Source organism: Bombus pyrosoma, linkage group LG15 (assembly GCF_014825855.1).
Source record: "Bombus pyrosoma isolate SC7728 linkage group LG15, ASM1482585v1, whole genome shotgun sequence".
Taxonomy (NCBI): Eukaryota; Metazoa; Arthropoda; class Insecta; order Hymenoptera; family Apidae; genus Bombus; species Bombus pyrosoma.
The window spans coordinates 5616249-5638302 of record NC_057784.1 but is presented as its reverse complement, the minus strand read 5'-3'; the positions used below and the strand labels follow the sequence as shown (position 1 = coordinate 5638302).

Below are 22054 nucleotides of genomic sequence, written 5' to 3'. Positions count from 1 at the left end.
TCTTTTAATCTACGAGAAAAATTCTCTTTCACTAATTACTAATTATATGTTTATAGATGTTTCCTCTTACGGTTTCACAGCAAAAGGTAAATCTTGGTAAAACTTGAAATCGACTTTACCAAAGACAAATACAGTGACCGTACGATCAATTAATAATTTAACTATAATAAATCTTAGAGCTTTCTATTTCATGGATGAATCGACTCTTTTACGTTTCATATTTTATATAAATTTTCTATTAATTTTCTCGATTCTAGCGTAGCGGCTGACTCGTTAAAAGTCGCCGCATCTACACAGCGCGAGCAAAATTTCCATTTTAAGTTCCATCTCTTTGCTCGTGTTCTATATCCATTGCAACCCTTTCGCGAAGCGTTTCATCCTTCGAATCAGGACACCGCGAAACATGACCGGGTTATTTAACGAAAAGCAGGTCGGATTGGTTACGGTTTTCGCGATGGAACGCGTGGTGGACGAAACCGGTGCACGATCGCGGCGCGCGTATCCTCTTCGTTCATTCATCGAGAGAAACCAGTTTTCGTCGCGGTGGTCCGGCAGATCGCGAGTCGGATAAATAAGCGCTCGTTACTATGAGGTGACGCGACCCAACGTTGTCACGCGACCCACCAGGAAACCTTCGTGAAACCGAAATATCATCGTGGTCCCTGGTCTGATCGCACGAGAACAATCTTCTTCTCTTTCTTCTCTTTTTTTTCCTAAATAAAAAGAGGCTTACGATATAAATGGAGATAGCGTGGTTTAGGTTGATCCAGGATTAACCCTCAATTCTGGAACATGCAAATATGTATCTCAAGTTTATTATTCTATCGTATGTATAATTTCATTGTATCAGTTTTCGAAATCTCCTCGAATATCTTTGTATTTATCTTGGGTATTGACTTATGTTAATATTTTTAGGAATCATGCTAATTTCTTTAACGTTAGAATTACGTATAAAACGTCTAATTTCGGTTTATCAATTGTCGAAGCCTTCCCCTTTATCAACAAGTAGTTTCGTTTCTATCATTTTCAAAATGTTTGCTTTCGTCGTATCGATTCTCGAAAGCTTCCTGTTTATATTAGCAAGCAGATTTGTTCGTATCGTTTTACGCATTGCTATAAAATTGAGAGTGTTCTGTTTCACACTCGCTTCACACGTACGCACGTGCATATTTTGTAAGATCTTCCTTTTTCTCTTCTTAATGAATAATTTTATCTTCATGTATCGTTTTAAAATCCAGAATTAAAGATTTTTACCTTTCGCGCGTACAAACGTCTCTTCTCGTATTGGGCCGATAACTAAGTGATTGCGGATTTTGTCATAATGACTTAACGAGAAAATCCGCAATCACTTAGTTGCCAAGCCAGTAGAATTCTAAACAACGTGCACCGCGATTCGATTCGAAATTCGATTAAAAATCGAATATTTCACATGTTACGATTTGACGAGACGCTCGTCACGCACGAGGCGAGGTATATTTTTATCAGAGGGCGTATTAAAGTGCCATAAGCTGTTGGAAAATATTCCAACTATCGATCGAATCATGCTCTGATCACGGTGAGTCCTTCAGAAATAGTAATGTCACGCTTTGATATCTGGCACACCGAAACATCGATCGGTAGAAATCGCCTGATTTGCATAGAATCGACAGACGCGTTTGTATCGGTCTCACCGCCACGAATTACGACGAACGAAACACGACGAGCTCGAAGGGTGGAATATTAAACAGACGTGTTCACGACACGGTCCTGTCATTTGTCGTCCTGTGACCTCAAGCTGGAAGAACGTTTCTTCTCTTTCTCTTTCTCTACATGGATCGATGTCTCGTACTCTGATCGATAGCGATCTTAATATTGGACAAAGTCGCTGCTTCCTACGATTAAAAAGAAACACACTGTACTAAAGGTTCTCGACTATTTCTAGCACTTTGAACGTGTCGAGTCTTGAATTACGTTATCCTTGATTTTCTCTCGTCTCCTTGCTAAATATTTCCGAGTAGAAATATTTTTTTATTATCGTTTAACCTCCGGCCGATTTATCTTCTCGTGTCGAACCAACGAAATGCAAGTAATTAGTTTCTTGACGATTGAATATGAATCTACTTACAGGTGTAAGAAACGAATAAAAGAAGCTGGCTTTCTGAGAGCAGTGGACTGCGTCGAAGGATCTTCGAAGGAACGATCGTTGAGAGACGGGCGAGCGAAGAAGGCGGAGGAACTAGACATCCGAAAAGTTGGTAACCACGCGTTCGACGAAAAGAAACGCGCGTGCCTCGGCTCGTTTCCTCGGTCGTATCCTTTATTTTCTTAATTTCCAGCGATGCCCCCCCCCCCCTGCAACTAATTACCATCCCCGTACGTGCAGCCATAAAGCTATCGAGCCCACGACCACGCTCGATCCCTCGATTGAATTTCAAATCGGCCGGCCAATTAAAAAAAGAAAGAGAAGAGGAGGAAGAGAATCGCTCTCGAGCCGCTTGGCCAATTAAGAAGAAAAAAAGCAGAAAGAAGAGAAACAAACAAACTGAAGAAACGGCGAGCGAAAGAAAAGGAAAAAAGGGAAAAAGGCAGGGACGAAGAAAAGAAACGTAGAACGAGAAAAGGCAGCCGCGTTAAAATGAACGACGATTCACGGACAAGAAGGAAAGAGAACGAGTCTAAGTAGATCGTATCGCGTTCCAGGCAATTATTCTGCAAGTCAGGTGCAGTTACGGCTGCCTTGCAACGGCACAGCTTTCCAGCCAGGGGCAATCGGTTTCGATCGGCAACACAGGCTGGCGGTAATGTAATCGCGAAAAAGGTAGCCCGTGTAACGGCGATAAGACGCGGGACGACGTGAAATCTCGAAAGATTCGTCGCTATATTACGCGAGAGAGAAAAGGAGCATCGATCTTATCAATGGCTGCTGGTACACGAAGGATTGTCACGAACGTACGTACATTGTGATAAGAGTAAAGAGACGTAGGTTGGATTCGAATCGGTGTAAGATTGTCACGGTGATTCAGCTGGAATTATTATCGTCCCGTTTCTCGTTCACGCTGCTCTTTAACCGAGATAATCGATGCACCACCCCACGATCGCTTAATTACTGCTCGCTCCTGTCCCTCGTGTATCTTTGGTACGTGCACGTAAGCATTCGGCTGTCGCGTCCTCGTCGTTGGAAACAGCACGTCGACAAATGGCCATTTTTCAATCTCCTTGCGAACGAAAAAAGAAAAAAGAACAAATTCTGGAGCACGAAAGATCCACGTTTAAGAGCATCTCTCAAGAAACGACAAACGCGATTTATACGAAACGCGATGGAATGGCTGAGAAAGACGAGCGCGAAGATGAAAAGAAGGTGGCAGCAGTCGAGGAATTTACCAATACGTCGATGAAATAATTCTGTGGATATTCTGCTGGTAAATCGATCGAAATTTGGACCTTGTTGTTGGCTCGCGTTATTTGTTCTGTTTTAAACTTCCATCGATTTGTCAGCAGAGTTTGCGAAGGATCATCACGTGGATACCGATGAACGATTATTCCATAGCTGGATAAGCGGATAGATCTTTTCTGGTTGACGCTTTTGCATTTCCTGCAAGGATTTTTCGTCCGCCAAGGAGACGCAAAAATGGCCATTTCTTAAGATTCTCCTTTACCTCGCGCTTTCGTATTTCGTTGGACATTATTTATGGCAGGATGTCGCGCCGGGTTGTTGGAAAGTTTGCAGCGAAATTTAATCCTGCTACGATCCTTCAACTTTTATTTCTCAATCTTACTCTCGTGTTAGAAAAGAGAAAGTATTTGCGATGCTGCAAGAAGATATTTAAAATAAAATTGAAACGAGCTTATGGACCTTCCTCGTATTTTCTTCGAACCGTGAAGATATTTTGCAACATTTGGGAAAATGTAATTGGATGGAAAATAATGGGAAGAACTTAGTAACTTAGGCTCAAGAAAGATTTAAAGTTCTAACTTGTAGCAAAGTATCTTATCGGGTAATAACGGTAGCTAATTATGTTCGAAAGTGTTTGTAACTTTTAGACATTTTCATAGTATTTTTACGCGATTACAAAAATGTCATACCGTGGAAATGCGAGGATCGACGCAAAAACTCTTCGTTGGAAAATAAGCACGTAGAGATACTTTTTGTAGCCACTGTACTTACGTTATACGGCCATTATTCTGCACATATAGCGTGTGTACAAGTCACTCCCCTAACTCGTGCTTTGGTTATACGCACGAATGTAGATCAGTAGTTACACCTGGCAACCTGTATACATATATTTGATATATCAGACAGATCAAATTAAGATAAAGGTATCTGCTGAAGTACGCTTGTTGATGCGAGTTTGCTGTCAAGGTTTTAAACTGAGTAATGGCACTTTGTGTAACTCTTGGATCTTCCGTCCAGTTAATTAACGTTACTTTGGTAATTACGATAATGGCTAAGATTTATTAGTAATTATCGGTCATTAAAAATTCAATTGAACGTTCTAATCGTTATTAACACCCCAGCAAGCTAATCTTTATTATTCTAAGACTAAAATCTAACTAAAACAATTCCTCCTCTTACATTCCTGCTTGCACCGTAATTACATCTTATTAAACAAATTCCTCGGATCTTCGTCTCAAGACCTTCAATCTTCTCGACCATCGTTTCTCTCTCCAATTATTACTCCGACTCTGACAAAAACAACACGACAAGACGATCGTGCTCTTCCTATTCGAGCTATCGCTCCAAAAGCCGCAAAGACTCTTCCCCAATGATTCATGATCGAGCATTGAAAGATCCAATAAGTAACTATGTAGATCTTGCTTTTCCTTCTCAGACTTTGATTGATACGTTCACGTAAGTAGCGGTAATTCGCTGGTTAATCGAGCACCGCGCTAATTAACGCAAGGGAAAAACTCGAGCACAGAAGACGGTTATGATGGCGACGCGATAATACATCATATCGAAGGTTAATTATCGCAAAGGATCTCGCGAGGATCTGCATCGTCTGGCCAGACGCAACGGTTGTTATTTACGGATACGGTTATTACTTTGGCAACCATATTTCTTCCGATCGTGCATCGTGTAGAGTCGCGAGCCGCTGAGCAACGCCACCCAACCGCACCCAATGCTCGCGAAGACAAGGACGTGGCTATACTGGGTGTCCAGCGTGGTTTAAAATGATTTGCCAATGTTGCAAAGGGTTGAAGATTGGAAGGACAGTGAGTTCGTCGTATGGACAGACACGTCCAGAAATTTAGAAAAAGTAGTATTACGTATTATACATTAGGTTGTTCTTTTTTGTTTCATAAGATGATGATCGATGAATAATAATTTCTGCTTTATATTATTTTATTGAATTAGGTATGATGTATTTCGTTATATATTATGTTCGTGCATAATTCAATGAACAAAAAACATCGTGCGCCTAGTGTTTCCTTACAAAACGAAAGAAACTTTTCGAACAACCTAATATATTTACTGATGTATATATTTATATATATTGAGTTGGCAACTAAGCGATTGCGGATTTTATCGATACCATCTAATGACAAAATCCGCGATCATTTAGTTGTATATTATTGTACAAATTGTAGATTGGTTAGCCGTGTAACATCGACGACGAATCACTACGTGTACTTTGTTACAAATTAATAATGTAATTAATTAAATTACAATTAATTAAATTTAATTAAATTAATTAAAATTAGAAATGAACATTTTTGGGTAAAGATGAATGGTTTTTCGAATCTGGACGTGCGATTTGAAAATTAGAGACTGAAATATAGGTGTAGATTTTTGACGAAACATCGTGGTGAACTTTGAATTGGGTATTTTATGATTTTTACAACTGCGTAATAATATAATAATATTACGTGTAACAATACAGGTACTCTGCGTTGTGAATATAAATTTTATTGAATTTATAGAAGTTATAGAGTCGTAGAATTTATAAAATTTGTGTTTGTTTAGAAAATCGAGACACAGGAACCGAATCAGTAAGGTTGCTCTCGTACCTTTTATGAGAAATACGAACATTGAGACAGCGTCTCAGCGCTGTAACTTCAACGATAGGCATCTTCGAACGATTTTCTGCATTTTATTGGTCAGACAGAGAAGGTTAACGCCAGGTTTACCAGGCCCGGTCGAATGGCCGGTTTCAAAATTTAATTTAAAATTGTAAAATACATCGTTGTTTATACAATTGTAGTTGTTATTTTATTCGTTCGTCTCGGTTTACGTAAATTCTTATATCATCCGATTAATCAATTTCTCGATTTTTGTTCATTTAATAATTTACATAAGCTTGGACGAATAAAAGAAATTTCCAATGATCGTACAATCTTGGATTAAATTTTGAAATCGGTCATTTGACCGGGCCTGGTTAGGTTAGCGTTAATTCCAGTATAAATTATTATAATTCTTTGTTCATAAACAAACGATATAAAATCGCATGTAGGACTACTTTTTCCCTCTATCTGTAATCTAATTAAGGATTTTCATTCGCAGCATCGTACTATTCTGCTTAATTAGCATGTCGTATCTAGAATTCTTTCATCGTTCAAGATACATCGAAATACTTGAAATTTCCTGTTTCCTTCACCTTTTCTTCACCTTTCAAGTTACATTATTCACGCTGTTACGCGATAACGACTAGATATTTTAATCTCGATGAAAAGAAGCAAAAACCACGCGAAGAAGATAATAAAGTAATTTGAATATTCCTCGCCTTCGAAATGTTAGGATAAAACACATGGACTAGAAGAAGGTGGAGTATACCAAATACGTACGTACGTTAATATACCGACACAGAAGAGTCCGCTGGAAAAAGAAGAAATGCCAATTTTAACGAAAAATTGGAGTTCTACGAGCTTTCGTATGCTTCTACGTGTGCTCTATGTGGCTGACTGTGTCGCATTAATTTTTTTATGAAAATCGTCCCGAATTTTACGATACCTGGTTACAAGAAATCAAGGTGTGTGAACGTACTTTCCCCTTTTTTACATTTTAATAGAATAAGACGAAGAATAAGGTATTTTATTTCGATACGATATCCGCGAGAAGATACGAAATTGCCACGTTGTATATCGAGAAATAAATTTTCGTTTTCCCAAAAATCCTACAAGATTCACCCTCACCCTTTTCTCCCAGTCAACTCTTCACATATAGTCGAGGGCAAAAATACATGAACAGATAACGTAGTTATTAGGTTGTCCGGAAAGTGTCTTTCTTTCGCAAACGTGTTTTCTACAACAGTGCACCTTCGTACAAACGTGAGGAAAAAATAATATAAAACAAAAAACGTTGTGCGTCTATTATTTGCTCATAAAACGAAAGAAACTTTTCGGACGACCTAATAGATATCAAAGTTCCTAATCAAACTATTTAGTATCAGCGTTATGCACTTAATTTCCGCTCGTTACGCGTATATCCCTGCAGTATATAGATCAGCCAGTAAATAATTGAAATTACTATCTACGTGTCCGTACGTAAACGAGACCTGTTTAACGAAACCAACGTCGATACCTACTTCCCTTGCCATATTTGGCCAATTATTTTTGTCTCCGAACGTGTGGTACATTCCAGCGAATAAATTGCACGAGACACCCTGTATAGGGGGAGGTCGGACGGTTGCAGGGTGTACGAGGCGACATAAAAGGATAGGTAACATCGTTGCGTTTCCCTGTTCCTCATTAGCATATCCGATTACGGGTCGCAATGCGCACTGGAACGAGATAATTAGAAAAGATTGCGCGGAGAGTCCGTTTCGCGGTGCGCAACACCTCGACCGTGTGTGTGTGTGTGTGTGTGTGTGTGTGTGTGTGTGTGTGTGTGTGAGTGTATGTGTGCGTGTGTTCCTCCTGCCTTCGCATTTCTTTTTTCTTCTTCTGTTCCCCTCCCCCGCCTTCTTCTCCATCTCACTGTTTCTTTAATCCTCTCGAACAAACAACGAGGAAGTGAATTATGATCGACAGACGCGCCTATCTACGGCGACGAAAAGAAAACATTTAACTCTTCGTTTTTCGTCGGACGTCCATACGCATTTTGGCTCATGGAGGATTCAATTTACTCCGGCCACGTGCAGACCAACGCCCTCGATCCTTCGGATCGGTATAGAATTACTCGGTCGATCTCTCGTTGCTTTTATTGCCGATTGAAATTGGTTTTGCAGAACGGTACTTGATTAACGAAATTGATCATTTGCATGAACGCAAATAAGAGGCAAGGGTAGAATTATGTACGGGATTATCGGGGTAGAGCGGTCGGTTTTTAAGCGAAATAACCATTCATTTATTATTACGCAGCAGAGATATGCCAGGGTATTGTATTTAATTATCCACAGAGAAAATTAATTTAGCGCAGTTTCTTCGCTTATTATTGGCCTCCTTCTCAACTTGTCGATGGCCAACGTTCAGATAACGCGCCATTTAATTTGCAACTCCTTGCGGCCCGTTTCTGCCATCCAACTTTGCTGTCTTACTATGAGAAAGACGAATATGCCACTATGAGACAGAATTCAAAGCTCCTTCCTCGCCACTGTTCCGTTTAGATCTTACGACTTTGTCAAATTTAAAGGAATCGAGATATTTGGAATGGTCTTTTTTACTTTATTCTCTTACTATGAGGAAGAATATGCGACTATGAGACAGAATTCAAAGCTCCTTCCTCGCCACTGTTCCGTTTAGATCTTACGACTTTGTCAAATTTAAAGAAATTGAGATATTTGGAATGGTACGGTAAATCATCATAGCTCGGTCCTTTACGAGACGAGATGGTACCATACTGATCGTTTTTCAGATATTCGAGAAGCTTTTTGTACTACGTAACTTGGTACGTCCAAATGTCTTGGATAGATTGATCAAATGTCTTGTTGTCAATCGTGTCAATGTCAATTGTTTTAATAAGACTCTGACGGCTATATCTTCTTGATTTTGTTACAAAAATTCGTTTTCTCGTAGGATACGCTACGTTCTTTTCGAGGGACATTTAAATCTTCCAAGCGACGACCGCAATTTCGCTTGCAGCGGCGATTAACTTTTAACCTGTGACGGAGCTGTGTTCCACTTTGAATAAACGTCAAAGCGACCCACAATAAACCAATCAGAAAGAAGCGCGAGAAAATATTCTGCTTGCAAAGAGAAAAGAAATTCCCACATCTATCAACCACCTATCCTCATGAAAAGACAGACGCTTTGAACGTCTGTTCAAGCCTCTGCAAACTCTTCCAAATTCCTTAGCAATGTAGAAATTCAAAATACACGAACAACTCTAAAGTCTTGAAATCCTCAAAATCGGGTGACAACGAATCCGATATCCTTAAAAGTACCAAGGTCCAATTCTACAACCATAAATCCTATAATCGTGCCATCTTCAAGCCCTCGAAATCGCAAAATTCCACCACTTCGAAACGTCGTCCGAAGATTCCTAAAAAATTGACGAGTCTGCAAAGTCAGGGAACCTTCGTGCCAGACGTAATCTGGAAATCTCGAGATCGCAAATTTCCAGGAACAAAGATCGTTCGAAGAAGGAAGATCGGTGCAACGGAGCATAATGGAAGAAGCTGGATGGAAGCTCATCAGTCATCTTCGGGGACGAAGGATCATGGCGCAGCGGTGATTGGCCGATGACCGTTTAAGGAATCGCGATAATACGGGTTTCGTGGCACGGTTTTACGAACATAGCCACGCGTATTTCTCGTTCACCCTCGGACTGTTTTCTCTAAAACGATGAAACAAGCAACGGGGGTTTGCATTAATCATCATTAAGCCCAGCTTGGCACCGGTTGAAGTCGCTGGCCACGAAATAATGAGGCCGTTCTACGTCGGAGATTGTACACCCTTAATCTCGATTGGCATCGAATAACACGGCACTGGCTACCACACATATTTTCTTCCTCCTGATGCTGCTCTTTATTTCTCCTCTTTTCCCTTTCGTTTCATTTTTCACTTTTTATTTCTCCTGCTCCTCCGTGTCCTTTTCGTTTCCCAAACGAAAGACCGCGTCCTCCGCCGCTTAGGCTGAGATTTTATCTGAGAAACGATACACGCGATGGAAAAGGGACCCTTCTGGGAGGTATCCGCCGGTAGTCAACGCGGATTTTCAATAATGGAGCCGAGATTCGAGCGTTAATCGGCCATCCTGATGACAAATTCGATGGATTCTTCGGTTTAAATAGACGTGCAGCTTTTACGACGATTTACTATGCTTCTTGGTTATTGTTGGCAAAGGATTTCTCTTCTCTTCGCTCATTTTCTTTTGTAATCAGACAAAATTCTTCGATTTACGAGGAGACACGTCGCTGGGAGACTGGTAATTTTATTTTCTAATCGGATGTTCGAGGATCAGTGGCTTATAGAAGAATTTCTTTCATGGTGCAACAATGGCAGGGCAAGATACATAGCGAGAAGAATAAAAATTAAAGGTGTTACTTGAAAATCCTATGAAATGTCACGTGAAATATCTGAAGATCGAGTTACTCTTAAAACATCGCAAACATAACATTTTTCGTAACACCGAGAATTTCCATCCAAGTTATCACATTGCTCGAGAAATTACCCCAATCCTTCGAGTCATGACTCTTTCTTCAAGGTATTCTCCTTTCTTTTACCTTAAACATAGATTAAAAAATAAATTGTACCTATCAAACCGCGCGAAAGATATTAACAGACGATTTGCAATCGAAATAAAGAAATCGAACTCAGTCAACGTTAAACAGGCAACGATTTCAATTCCGTCTCAATTACTCTTGTTCGGATTGGATCGAAGGCAGACCAAATAAAAGAGCCTGTTCTGGTTCGTGGTTGGTCGCGTGAGTTATAATCGCGCGGAGAATCTTCTCAGGACGGTTGATACAGATCCTTTTGTCTTGCGCGCATGATCGAGCCACGCATCGTCGTCTAGTAATTGGCGGAATGAGCGCAACGAGGTCGAGTGATTGGCGAGTCTCTTCGTCAAGTTCCTTCGTGCCTTCGGCCTTCTATTTGATCCACACGATACCCTGTAATCGCGTTGCAATTCTGTTCCTTCTATGAATTAATTTCCGAGCAAACGTCCATACGGATTTCATTGCAGTAGAATCGGCAATCCTTGACAGACACGCTTGACATTCTCACAGGCTGAGCTGAGTCTTTCGTGTTCGACTTTCAGTTTTTCGTTCGATATACGAGGCTGAAAGAAGTTTGAGAAAATTCAAAGACAGTTACTTAAATGTGTCTACGAAATTTGGATAAACTTCGTTTGGAAGAAAAGTAGAAGAAAAGATGAAGCAAAAGGAAGATAGAATAAGGTAGAAGATTCTATTATGCAGAACTACTGTACTGTTCCTGTTCTAGAAACGATACAGAGAAGCTAAGCTTAATTTTAATTAAGATCGATTAAATGGCTTTTCAGCGATTATTTTATTATTTTTATTTTAGAAAGAGTATAGGGAAAGTAATATTGTCCTGTGTCAAGACTAAATAAATGTTTTTCTATTTTTTTTCCAATTTTTCCAAATAAAACAACGAATAATATAGATGTCTGGCCACGAAGAACAGAGCTTGTTCGATATCTTTGTTTGTAAACGGCCTTAAAGATATAGCTGCATTAGGAGGAAGATTCTGAGAAAGTTCTTGGCGGAGTTAATACATCATAATTTTGGAATTTATCTGTCGTCTTCATCTGGAAGTCGGCCAGCCTAATCACAGGAGAACGAAAACGTGACGGTAGGAATGACAAATAAAGGCACAAAAGGAAAATGAAAGTAGTTGTTGAGTAGTCATCAGGGCATCTCTTATTTGCGGTTCACCGCAGCTGCGGTTAGCATTATTATGCAATCAGACGATTAGGGGCCGTATTATCGGTCCCTGCAAATAGCTTCATAAGGCGTTGCTAGTGGCCGCCAGCTATAAATATTGATGACCTATAGCAAGAGAAAATTGTTGCTTCGGTATTCCTTCGCGGCGAATCTTTCTTCTTCGTATGTTACGTATATAGTGGGTCAGAAAAATATTGCAAACACCATAGAACACTTCTGCAAATATATTACGCGTACTAGCGCAAAAATTGTTAAATAACCGAAGAAGAGCTTTTGTTTTTCACTTTGTTAAGAATATCGTACTATCGTCTTGCGGTAATTAAATAAAATTATTCCAATAGCAGTAGAATATATCCATAGAACTAAAACAATTTCTTCTGGTCCATTCGTTAAATTAAAATGTTAAACGAGTCTGGAAATGTATTTTGATATTTCTTCGCGACGAACCTTTCTTCTTCGTATGTTACGTATATAGAGAAATATTGCAAACGCCATAGAAAACTTTTGCGAATATATAATAGCGTAAAAATTGTTAAATAACCGAAGAAGAGCTTTTGTTTTTCAGTTTGTTAAGAATATCGTACTATCGTCTTGCGGTAATTAAATAAAATTATTCCAATAGCAGTAGAATATATCCATAGAACTAAAACAATTTCTTCTGGTCCATTCGTTAAATTAAAATATTAAACGAGTCTGGAAATGTATTGTAATTTCGTTTACTACAAACGTACCCTCGCTAAAAGGTTTAACGTGTACTGTCTTTCTGTTTTCCTTCTTCCTTTTTTAAGTTCCTGTATGTATAAATCGATTAATTCAGGCAATAGACCACACGAGGCAGAATAGATCGTGTTTATGTGTTCGTTTGATCATAGTCGACTAGGAAGTCGATTAATCGCGATACACGGCATGCTTGAATAAACGTGGATCGCGTTCGTTGCCACGCTATGTTTCGTGGAATCTGTTTGTCGAGCCGAGCGAAATTCTCTGGTAATTGGAACGATCTCTTTAACGTTGATATACGAAGGTATACTGCGTGTATCTTAGCGTATTACTATTATACCACATTACACTATATTACCGTACTTTTATACTCTACTTTTTGCCATCATTATTTAATGCACTACATTAGCGGAACTATGGCTGAGACTTTATTATTCCATTGCTCGAATCTCTTAGTATCACAGTCATACGTATTTAAAATATTTCAATCGATACTTCATTCTATTTGCTCTACCAAATCATATTATCAAATTACCACGATATTTCGTTGCAAATGTACCATCAGAATTCTCTTCGATTCTACCTTATTACGATATTTCTCTAATACGCGAAACTACGACACCACGCTATACGCTGTTCCACTGCTATACAACTAATACATTGAGCTACACTACTGGCACTACATTGTTTTCACTATTACCACTATCGTCGACGTATTTCTTTAATGCGAAACTGTTATATTAAAATTCTGCAACGTCTCTATCGATACGATCTACAATGAAGCATAGGGGAATAGGTGCGTTTCAAAAAGCAACGAAAACATGGATAACAGGAAAAAGAAGCACCGAAAGTGCAACATAACCCGGCCGCGTTATCAGCCCTATCTGCAACGTGTCGCGTGTTGTTGTTCCGCTCAGTGGTCCGACTTACTCGCTTTACGGCGTTATACCGTGTAACCGATCTCGTGTACTCGATAGAAGGCTGGTCATTAAAAATACACCAGCCCTGTATCCCAGTAACGAGAGCAAGAAATACACGTGTAGTCCAATTTGGAGAAAAATTTCGATACTGGAAACCTGGTTCTTTCGATTAACACTAGGACTACCGATAGTTAACACGAAGTTATTTCTACGAAAACCAGTGAAAATGACTGGTCTTTGAAAAATACGTAATAATAGAATATTTGTATATTTATTGATTTATTATTTTCTTACGGAAGGAATTCCATGTTATGTAGTACATTTTTGATATTATTAATCCATCTGGGGCCATGATCTTTAAACGAGGCTTGACAAATTTACAAAATTGTAGAACCAGTCATTTTCACTGCTGTGGTATTTCTAGTGTTAGCATCTAGCGATCGATCCTGATAACGAATTTTCCTGATAACATCATATCGAATGATACGCGGTAAAAATTTAAAAAAACGCGTGGGAAGCTGTACAAGACGAGGAAACTGGTCAATTAGGTTCGATAAACAGATTACAGAACCCTTTTACACTTTGACAAGTACCAGTCATTTTGACTGGTGTTGGTATAAGTAGCCTTGATACAAAATTATTTCAGGTTTGAATACATAAAATACGAAATAAAATTCACTATATTACTCTTTCAGTTAACGTTGCGAAAGTCATTACATCATTGCGGACAAAAATATAAGACGAAGTAGGAATTTGAAAATAAAATTGTAAAACCAGTCACTTTGACCGGTGTGGTGGTAGTCCAGTGTTAGACGTGTCGACTAGTGAAAATCAATTTTTCCAAACGATTGAAACGACATTGCGAAACACTTGGACAAGCGTCAGTTTTAATTCAAATATCAGATGACAGAAAAGAATATACGATGTAATATTTTCTAAAAATGAAGTTGTTGCTTGCTGTAATCTGTTCGAATTTATCGTTGCTGCCAGAGCAAAATATGTAAAATTCATCGACGAACTCGTGTTAATCACAGGCACGCGTAACATTACGCGAAAGCGAACTTCGCTTTATTCCGCGAATAAGAAGAGGAAAAAAAAATTGGCGAGAAGCAATAAACCTTCGTAACATTGTTTACGCTGATTCGCTGGAAAATACGCTCTCTGCTTTCGATGTACTTCCACGAACGATAATCCTTGTCCAAACAAATTCTTCCAAGTTAATCGTGAACTCGCTGAACTTGTTCGACGTGGCGAGTGTTCGTTTGTTTCACCGCAGCTCCATAAAATGGCTCTTGGATGGCTGGAACGAAGGGTTAACACGGGAAGAAGGGATCGTTCTCTCTCGTGGCACGCGTCGCTGTTTTCTTTTCTCTCTTTTTTTTTTTTTTCGGCTGGTGTGGAAAGTAGCGCGTGACGAGGCCCACCTGGCAGAGAAATGTAACGAGATTCTTTCAGTGAGCGGCCTTTGTACCGTGTAAATGTGGCGCGAAGCGTTGTATATTGATTCTACGCTGGCTACTGTCGTTTTAGCTAATTTTTCGTTTATCTGCTTAACTGCGTGTAACGTATACAGTCGGCCATAAAAGTCTTCGTAAGCTTCAGGAAGACACCATTTCGCTTGTCGTAGTAAAATTTGATGTTCGTGTGTGTTATACAGCAACGCGATACTTCGTGGAAAATTAAGAACGTGAAACGAAAGTGATCATAGATCCTCGGAACCAAGCTTCTCAATAAAATGATAAAATCCTCAGATCAACAAGATGGAACAAAATTTGTTCACTTTCGGCTTAATCTTCGAGAAAATCGAATGGAACATCCGCAGTCTGGTAACGAGACACGATTGCTACGATTACGTTGAACGTTTGATATTTACATCCGAACTGTTTAATTACTTTTAGTACTCGCTTGCAATATAATTGTTCATAACGTCTCGAGATAGCGACGAGATGATCGGAAGAAGATCGTTAACAGTTTCGTAATTTCGTAGCATTATCTAAATGCTAATTACTTGATCCAATTAAATTGGCCCGACATCCACTTTCCTCTCTGTTGCTGTTGGATCTCATAAAAAACCACATATTAAGATTATCTTCCTAAAAGAACATCTCCAAAAAGGTTCGTTCGTTAATCAATCTTCTAATTAATTAAGGCTGGCAAATCTTGAAAAGCTTTTAATTTTATACAATTAGCCATACTTCCACATCAAAAACATACAAACTCCTTCCCCGTGGTTCGCCTGTAAATCAACATCAGAAAAAGAAGACAACGAAATATTACGAACAATATGGTCCTGTTCCCTTAACAACTCGCCTAACCCAGCCATGTACTTCCACGTGCTTAACTATCTACGAAAAATGGCGTTTTATGGAAAAACTACCGTTTTTTTTTCACGGTTTCTTTTTCTCCTTCATCATCTAGGGTCCGCCTTGATCCGTGTTGTCTCGCACGCACGGCTGCCGTGCGCATCGACCGCGGTAATTAGCGAATCCAGATTTCAGCCGATAAATTAAACCGCGAAGGTTCGTGCCGTAGCTCGCATGGCTGCGTATGCGCGTGCACGTGCAGCCGCACGCCAGGATACATACATTTCCACTCGTGACGATACTCTATCATGCGTGCCAACATTCCGCGAAATCATGTTAATACGCTATTTGTTCCTACCGAATGGATCATTCTACTTTTTAACCGTATCCGATCGTTACACGGTATGCAGGTATTCGTCTGAATTTCTTCATAGTTAATTAAGTTGTAAATTTTTCATCTAATTATATAATTTAGAAGTTGGTACGACGATTTTCTTCGCTACCTGTCTCCTTGATTTTCCCACTTTCTTTTTCATACAGCAGCGTACGGGTATATTGGGTTGGCAACTAAGTGATTGCGGATTTCCTCATTAGCAGCTAATGAGAAAATCCGCAATCACTTAGTTGTCGAGCCAATACATTCGGAGAAGTAGATTCGGTCGGCGGCAGTTTGCTTAGTCGGACATCGAGTAAGATCGAAGACTTCCGACAAGCATCGAATTCTTTAGTTTCTGTTGCTCTTGTCTATATTCTTAGGTTCGTCGTATTTATATTATAATAATCATTTGTTTATAATTATTACTGGAATATTCACAATCCGTATTCGTAAATGATGGAAATTTGACTTGATTGGAAGTTCGATGAAACAGTATGGAGTAAGAGAAATTTAGAATCTTCGAACGTGCAAAGATGTTCGAGCGGAATTTTCACTCGTTGCAACGAATTTCGCAATTTGTGAACGCTGATTTGGCCATCACGTTCGAACAGTTTTCCGCAACGGTTTTCCTCAATAATTCCTTTCATTATTTCCGCAAACGTAAGTAGAAACGAAGCTCTAAATGCTCGCTTATAGAGTCGCGAACTCGAGTTTGTTCTTCGTTTTTGGCAGCGGGCGAAGCTCGATGACGTCAATTCGCTGTTCGAATTTCGAAATAGCATTTTCGATCGCGCAGCCAATTTACCTTTCTTTTCTTGCCTATTTTCCTGGTCCGTTTAACCAAGTTAGCTGTACTTTACACGATGATCTCGCGGGAAGATCTTTTATCAAAATCTTTAATTTCTCGACGATAAGCTCGTGGATGACGCAGATGCTACGACAACTTCTCGCGAGATTTCTGCCCGCGAGCGAATTGAACGCCGATCGTGTTTAGTCGGAATCACTGCCAAACTGATTCCTAGTAATTTGCATGCTGATCATTTGCGGTATGTTTATTAGACTCGAAGATGGAGATTTTTATAGAGAATTCTGCGTTGAAATTTTATTAAATTTGTATTCCTTACCGATATCATTTTCAAGAAGCTGTCGCTGTTAGTATGTTACTGTGATGGTATTGTTAGCGCTTCCAGGGACAAACTTAGAAAATTACCGAAAATACCGTATTTATATTACTATTAATTATCAAATAATTATTTGACGTTTATCATTAACTTTTGCAGGATCAAATTTTCTTTTAATATACTACTTTATCAATCTTAAAATAAAAAGTACATATTACTAAAATATTGTTAACGACAAGCAATAATAGCATTCTAAACTTTACGTCATCTGCAAAGAAACACAAACATCATTCTCTCCTCCAATTGCAATCTACCTTTAGAAAATTCCTTTGCATAGCTTCATCATCTATTTACTGCTGAAAATTCCTGCTCCACTTATTTCTCAAAATCTCTGGTCCATTTATTTCTCAAGATTGCTGCTGCATTTATATCACGAAATTCCTGCTCTACTCGTTTGTCAAAATTTTTTCCCTCCTATCAGCAAGTATCAAAGGAGGATTTTTCACGGCTATTTTCTCTGGCCACAAAGAGGAGAGAAATGTGCATGGTCATGTACCGCGATCGCAATAGCGATCGCATCGATGGGGTTTCGTTTATGCAGCATGACCCTGCACAGCAATAAAACACTTTATAAGCGAAGACAGATGACTTCTGATTTAACCGTCACGTCCGCGAAACGTTTTAATTCCCCGACAAACGGCTGTCCGTCTTCCCTGTTGGCCGATTAATAGACTCGTTGCGTGAAAACGTTCAGCTGCATCCACTCGATCGTAGATCCACTCCAAGGCTTTCTCCTTTTCCACGGATGATTAATGGCATCGATCGACACTGACAAACATATTTTTTGTTCGCCATGAAACCATCGCGTGCATTTTGCCGCGTCATTTGCGCGTACATTGTGACACGTAGTATTAGTCGTTTGATAAGCCAAAGATAGACACGTTGAAAGTTGTGCCGCGAGCAAAATCAGCGTGAATATCAGTGCAAGTGCCGATGCGAATCTTGTTTGATGGCCGGTGAACGCTGTGCATAGCAATTAAGGCAAAGAGTTTTTGTTCTTCTTCCAGGGCAGAATGTAGTTTTTCGTTTATTGTCCTTTCCATCGTCTTCGTTTTATTTCATTCCTCTTTAGCCCGTATGATACCTCTGTACGCCTGTAGAATTTTTCCGAATCGTTGAAGTAAATAACACGTTTCAGTGATTCGTTCAATCTGATGGAATAATGCACAGAACCGAGAATATCGTTTATTTATCGGCAGATTTTATTTCTGTCCGCGACGAAGTGTATAAATCCAATCGCCAAGTTTGTTTTATCTATTCAAAAAATACATCACGCTCGAAAAGCCGCTGGTCGATTCCGAGAATTGTATCGGTTATATCGTTAACGAAGACCGTAACACGCGCTAAGAATACTAAGAACGCTAAAATCCACTTGAATATATTCGAAAAATGCACCGGGCCTAAGACATTACTCACCCACCTGAAGATCTTATTTTCTGCCGCAGTAACGCGGCGAGGCGAACAACTCGTTACGAAAATTTCTTCGAGCTAACTCGAAAAACCATTCATCAATCTTAGAATTTTAGTTTCGTTCTTGACAAGGGCAAACGTCGAACACCACGCGTCCAAAAAGTTTACTCTGTTTAAAAAATGCTCATTAACTAAACAACGTCATCGATCGATAAATCTTAATCGATTCCGTAATGTTATTCTAATGTACGAAGAAAGTGGAGAAATCGAAAAACCGGATGTTACGTTGGAAACATCAATGGCGATAGAGCCGAGGGGCCGAGTGAGTCGATTCGTCTTTCTAGCACCTCGTTAGGTATCAATTAAGGCAGGTTTTTAACGCGTCGGCCCTTTTTAATTGGCCGTATCGCGAGATTTGTGGCGTTGAGAATAAACCGCGCGCCGCCGTGAAATTTATTAATAACCGAGCCCGTTAACCGGCCACCGTGTGCTCGATGGATTCTCAGAAGAAAAACCGACGACTGCCCACACGCGTCTTAACCGGCCGTCGCGCGTTTTCATTAACCTCAGGACACGATCGACCTCGTGTCCCCCCGCTGTTACACAGAAAGCAACGCGATTCGGTCTTAACAACCTAAATCTTCGTTAAGTCGCTTCTGAGGAATCTTGTTTACACGATTTTTCTCTGGAATTGATCACCAGTTTCGTACGATGTATTTCACTATATTTGGATGTATAACGGGTCTCCGCTTATCCGAGTTCTATTTATTCGAACTCATGTCGCCACAATGCTCGATTTACCGAATACAGTGGAATTCCGTTTATAAGAACTTCATTTATACGAACGAAACTTTTGCCGAGCTCCCGTTATCTTAACTTGAAGCAAGCTCTTATTATCTGAACTTTAACTGAAATCCCGTTGTCCGAATTTTCGCTGATATCTTATTACTTGAACTTTAACCGAACTCCTGTTATCTGAACTTCAAGTGAGCTCTTATTACTTGAACTTTAACCGAGCTTCTGTTACCTGAACGTCAAGTATGCTCCTATTACTTGAACCTTAGCCGAGCTGATGTTATCTGAACTTTAACTGTGATCCTGTTATCTGAACTTCAAGTAAGCTCCTATTACTTGAACTTTAATCGGGCTTCTGTTACCTGAACTTCAAGTATGCTCCTATTACTTGAACCTTAGTCGAGCTTCTGTTATCTGAACTTTAACTGTGATCCTGTTATCTGAACTTTAAATAAGCTCCTATTACTTGAACTTTAATCGAGCTTCTGTTACCTGAACTTCAAGTATGCTCCTATTACTTGAACCTTAGTCGAGCTTCTGTTATCTGAACTTTAACTGAGATCCTATTATCTGAACTTCGAGGAAGCTCTTATTACTTGAACTTTAACCGAGCTTCTGTTACCTGAACTTCAAGTAAGCTCCTATTACTTGAACCTTAGCCGAGCTCCTGTTATCTGAAATTCAAGTATGTTCCTATTACTCGAGCTTTAACTGAGATCCTACTACCTGAACTTCAAGCAAGCTCTTGTTACTTGAACTTTAACCGAGCTTCTGTTACCTGAACTTCAAGTAAGCTCCTATTACTTGTACCTTAACCGAGCTCCTGTTACCTGAACTTTGACTGAGATCCTACTGTCTGAACTTTAGCCGAGCTTCTGTTATTTGAATTTTAGCTGAGTTCTTATTATCTGCTCTCTATCGCCGACCGTCAATTTTTTTATGTGAACGTTGAACAATAAAATGCAACAGTAAAGATGCGAGTTCTGGGATGCATTCTCATGACTTGCAGTGGATTCAAGTTTGTAGGATTATTATGTATATAGGAGCAAACATTTCCTGGAATCCTGTTACATGAACATGAACTCCTATTAACAGGACGAAATAGCTGGTTTCCTATTATAGAAACTTACCACTTTGTCATCCGATAGGTTCGTATAAATCGAGTTCCGCTGTATGTTTCTGGTTTCTTATTATCCGACTTCTTCTTCTTCTTTCTTTTTTGCGTTTATTTGTCACAAGAAAATATATTGTAAATATTTTTACAATGTCTGCAATGGCTGTGTCAATGTGACTTAAGTGGGTATCAATGTTCTTAAAGCTAACAGCTCTCATGGGACCACTCGTAATTCACAAAAACAATATCTCAATTGTTGATAAACTAACAGGACCTTAACTGATAATATTTATAGATATCCAATGCTTTGTACATGTGACGTCTAAGTAATGTAATGTATTGGTATTTACAAAATCCAGCTTAGTAAAATGCAGAAATATAAAAATTAATTCCGATTATAGGAATAATAAACAGCGAAAGAAGGAAGAACTAGTGGAATTTTATTATATGGTATTAGATATTATTATATTGTTTTATTATATTTTTGAGTATATTCGATGAGTATATCTTCAGTTTTTAAGGAAAATGTTATATTATCAGTACGGATTACAAAGTTTGTCAAACATATTTAGTAACTTTGAATGAAATTTGATATTTTTGCGTTCATCTCGTGTTTATGTGTGACACATTTTCATTCCTACATTTTACTATATAGTTCACTATATTTCATTGATATATTTTTGTTTTCAATGGGAATTCGCGAACCACGTGCAATCGATTTTTAATTATCGTTTAAATAATTTGTTGAATCGTTAATAGTGTATAATTAAATGATACTCCGTTGTACGTTCCATCGATTTTATTTTATTTTTACTTTGCTCGTATTCAAGTTCCTAAGCTAATTACGAAAAAGACAGGTTTCCCGAAGGCTCGTGACCTCTGCGAAAACTTACGAAATTTTCTGCAGTAATATATCTCTACAAATTATGTTAGTTTTATAATTAAATTTGACAATCCAACGATCTATAAAGCAAGGAATCTGTTTCGCCAGGAAACTCGATAGAAAAAGAAAGATAAATATAGAAATTTAATTAAGAAAGCAATTGTTCGTAAAATAAGGAAGGAAAGTAGAAATTGGCCAGATTTTTCCATCGGAACGCTTTCAAGTGTCTCGTTTCACGTTTCTCGCGCTAGCAGGCGTAAATCTCTCGGCGTGCAACCATGTTTCAACACATTTCTCGGAGACGAGGATTTTTTTCTAGGGACATCCGCGTGTTCGAGACCTCGGGGAGAAGGTGTACAGATGCGTTTGCACGGATGCTATATCTTTTCACGCTGTCTTCTCGTTCATGTTTCACGTTTTCTCGAGGTTAAGACGAGTTCGAGGAAGCTGATTTACGAGGTGATTCTTACCAGGTGTTTCTTGCTTTTGGTATGCGATAGAGAGGTATCTTAGAAGTACCCGTGCTGTTTCGAAGTCGCCTCCTTAATGATACGAATCATTAAACAGTGGTTTAACATTCCTTT

The 22054-nt window shown here is 39.2% G+C and overlaps 1 protein-coding gene and 1 long non-coding RNA gene across 4 annotated transcripts in view; one reads left to right on the top strand and one right to left on the bottom strand.

Moving 5' to 3' along the window:
• Positions 1-4120, top strand: part of LOC122575703 — an 81781-nt gene extending 77661 nt beyond the window's left edge. Inside the window, exons 3-4 of the long non-coding RNA XR_006319513.1 lie at positions 2107-2230; positions 2316-4120. This is a non-coding gene — a long non-coding RNA (uncharacterized LOC122575703). The remainder of the gene's footprint in view (positions 1-2106; positions 2231-2315) is intronic.
• Positions 1-22054, bottom strand: part of LOC122575688 (fibroblast growth factor receptor homolog 1-like) — a 110675-nt gene that overhangs the window by 73102 nt on the left and 15519 nt on the right. The window contains exon 2 of one of the 3 annotated variants that reach the window (XM_043745001.1): positions 4145-4249. The exons of the other annotated variants lie outside the window; for them this stretch is intronic. The gene's annotated coding sequence lies outside the window, so the exon portion shown is untranslated. The remainder of the gene's footprint in view (positions 1-4144; positions 4250-22054) is intronic. 3 annotated transcript variants of the gene reach the window in all.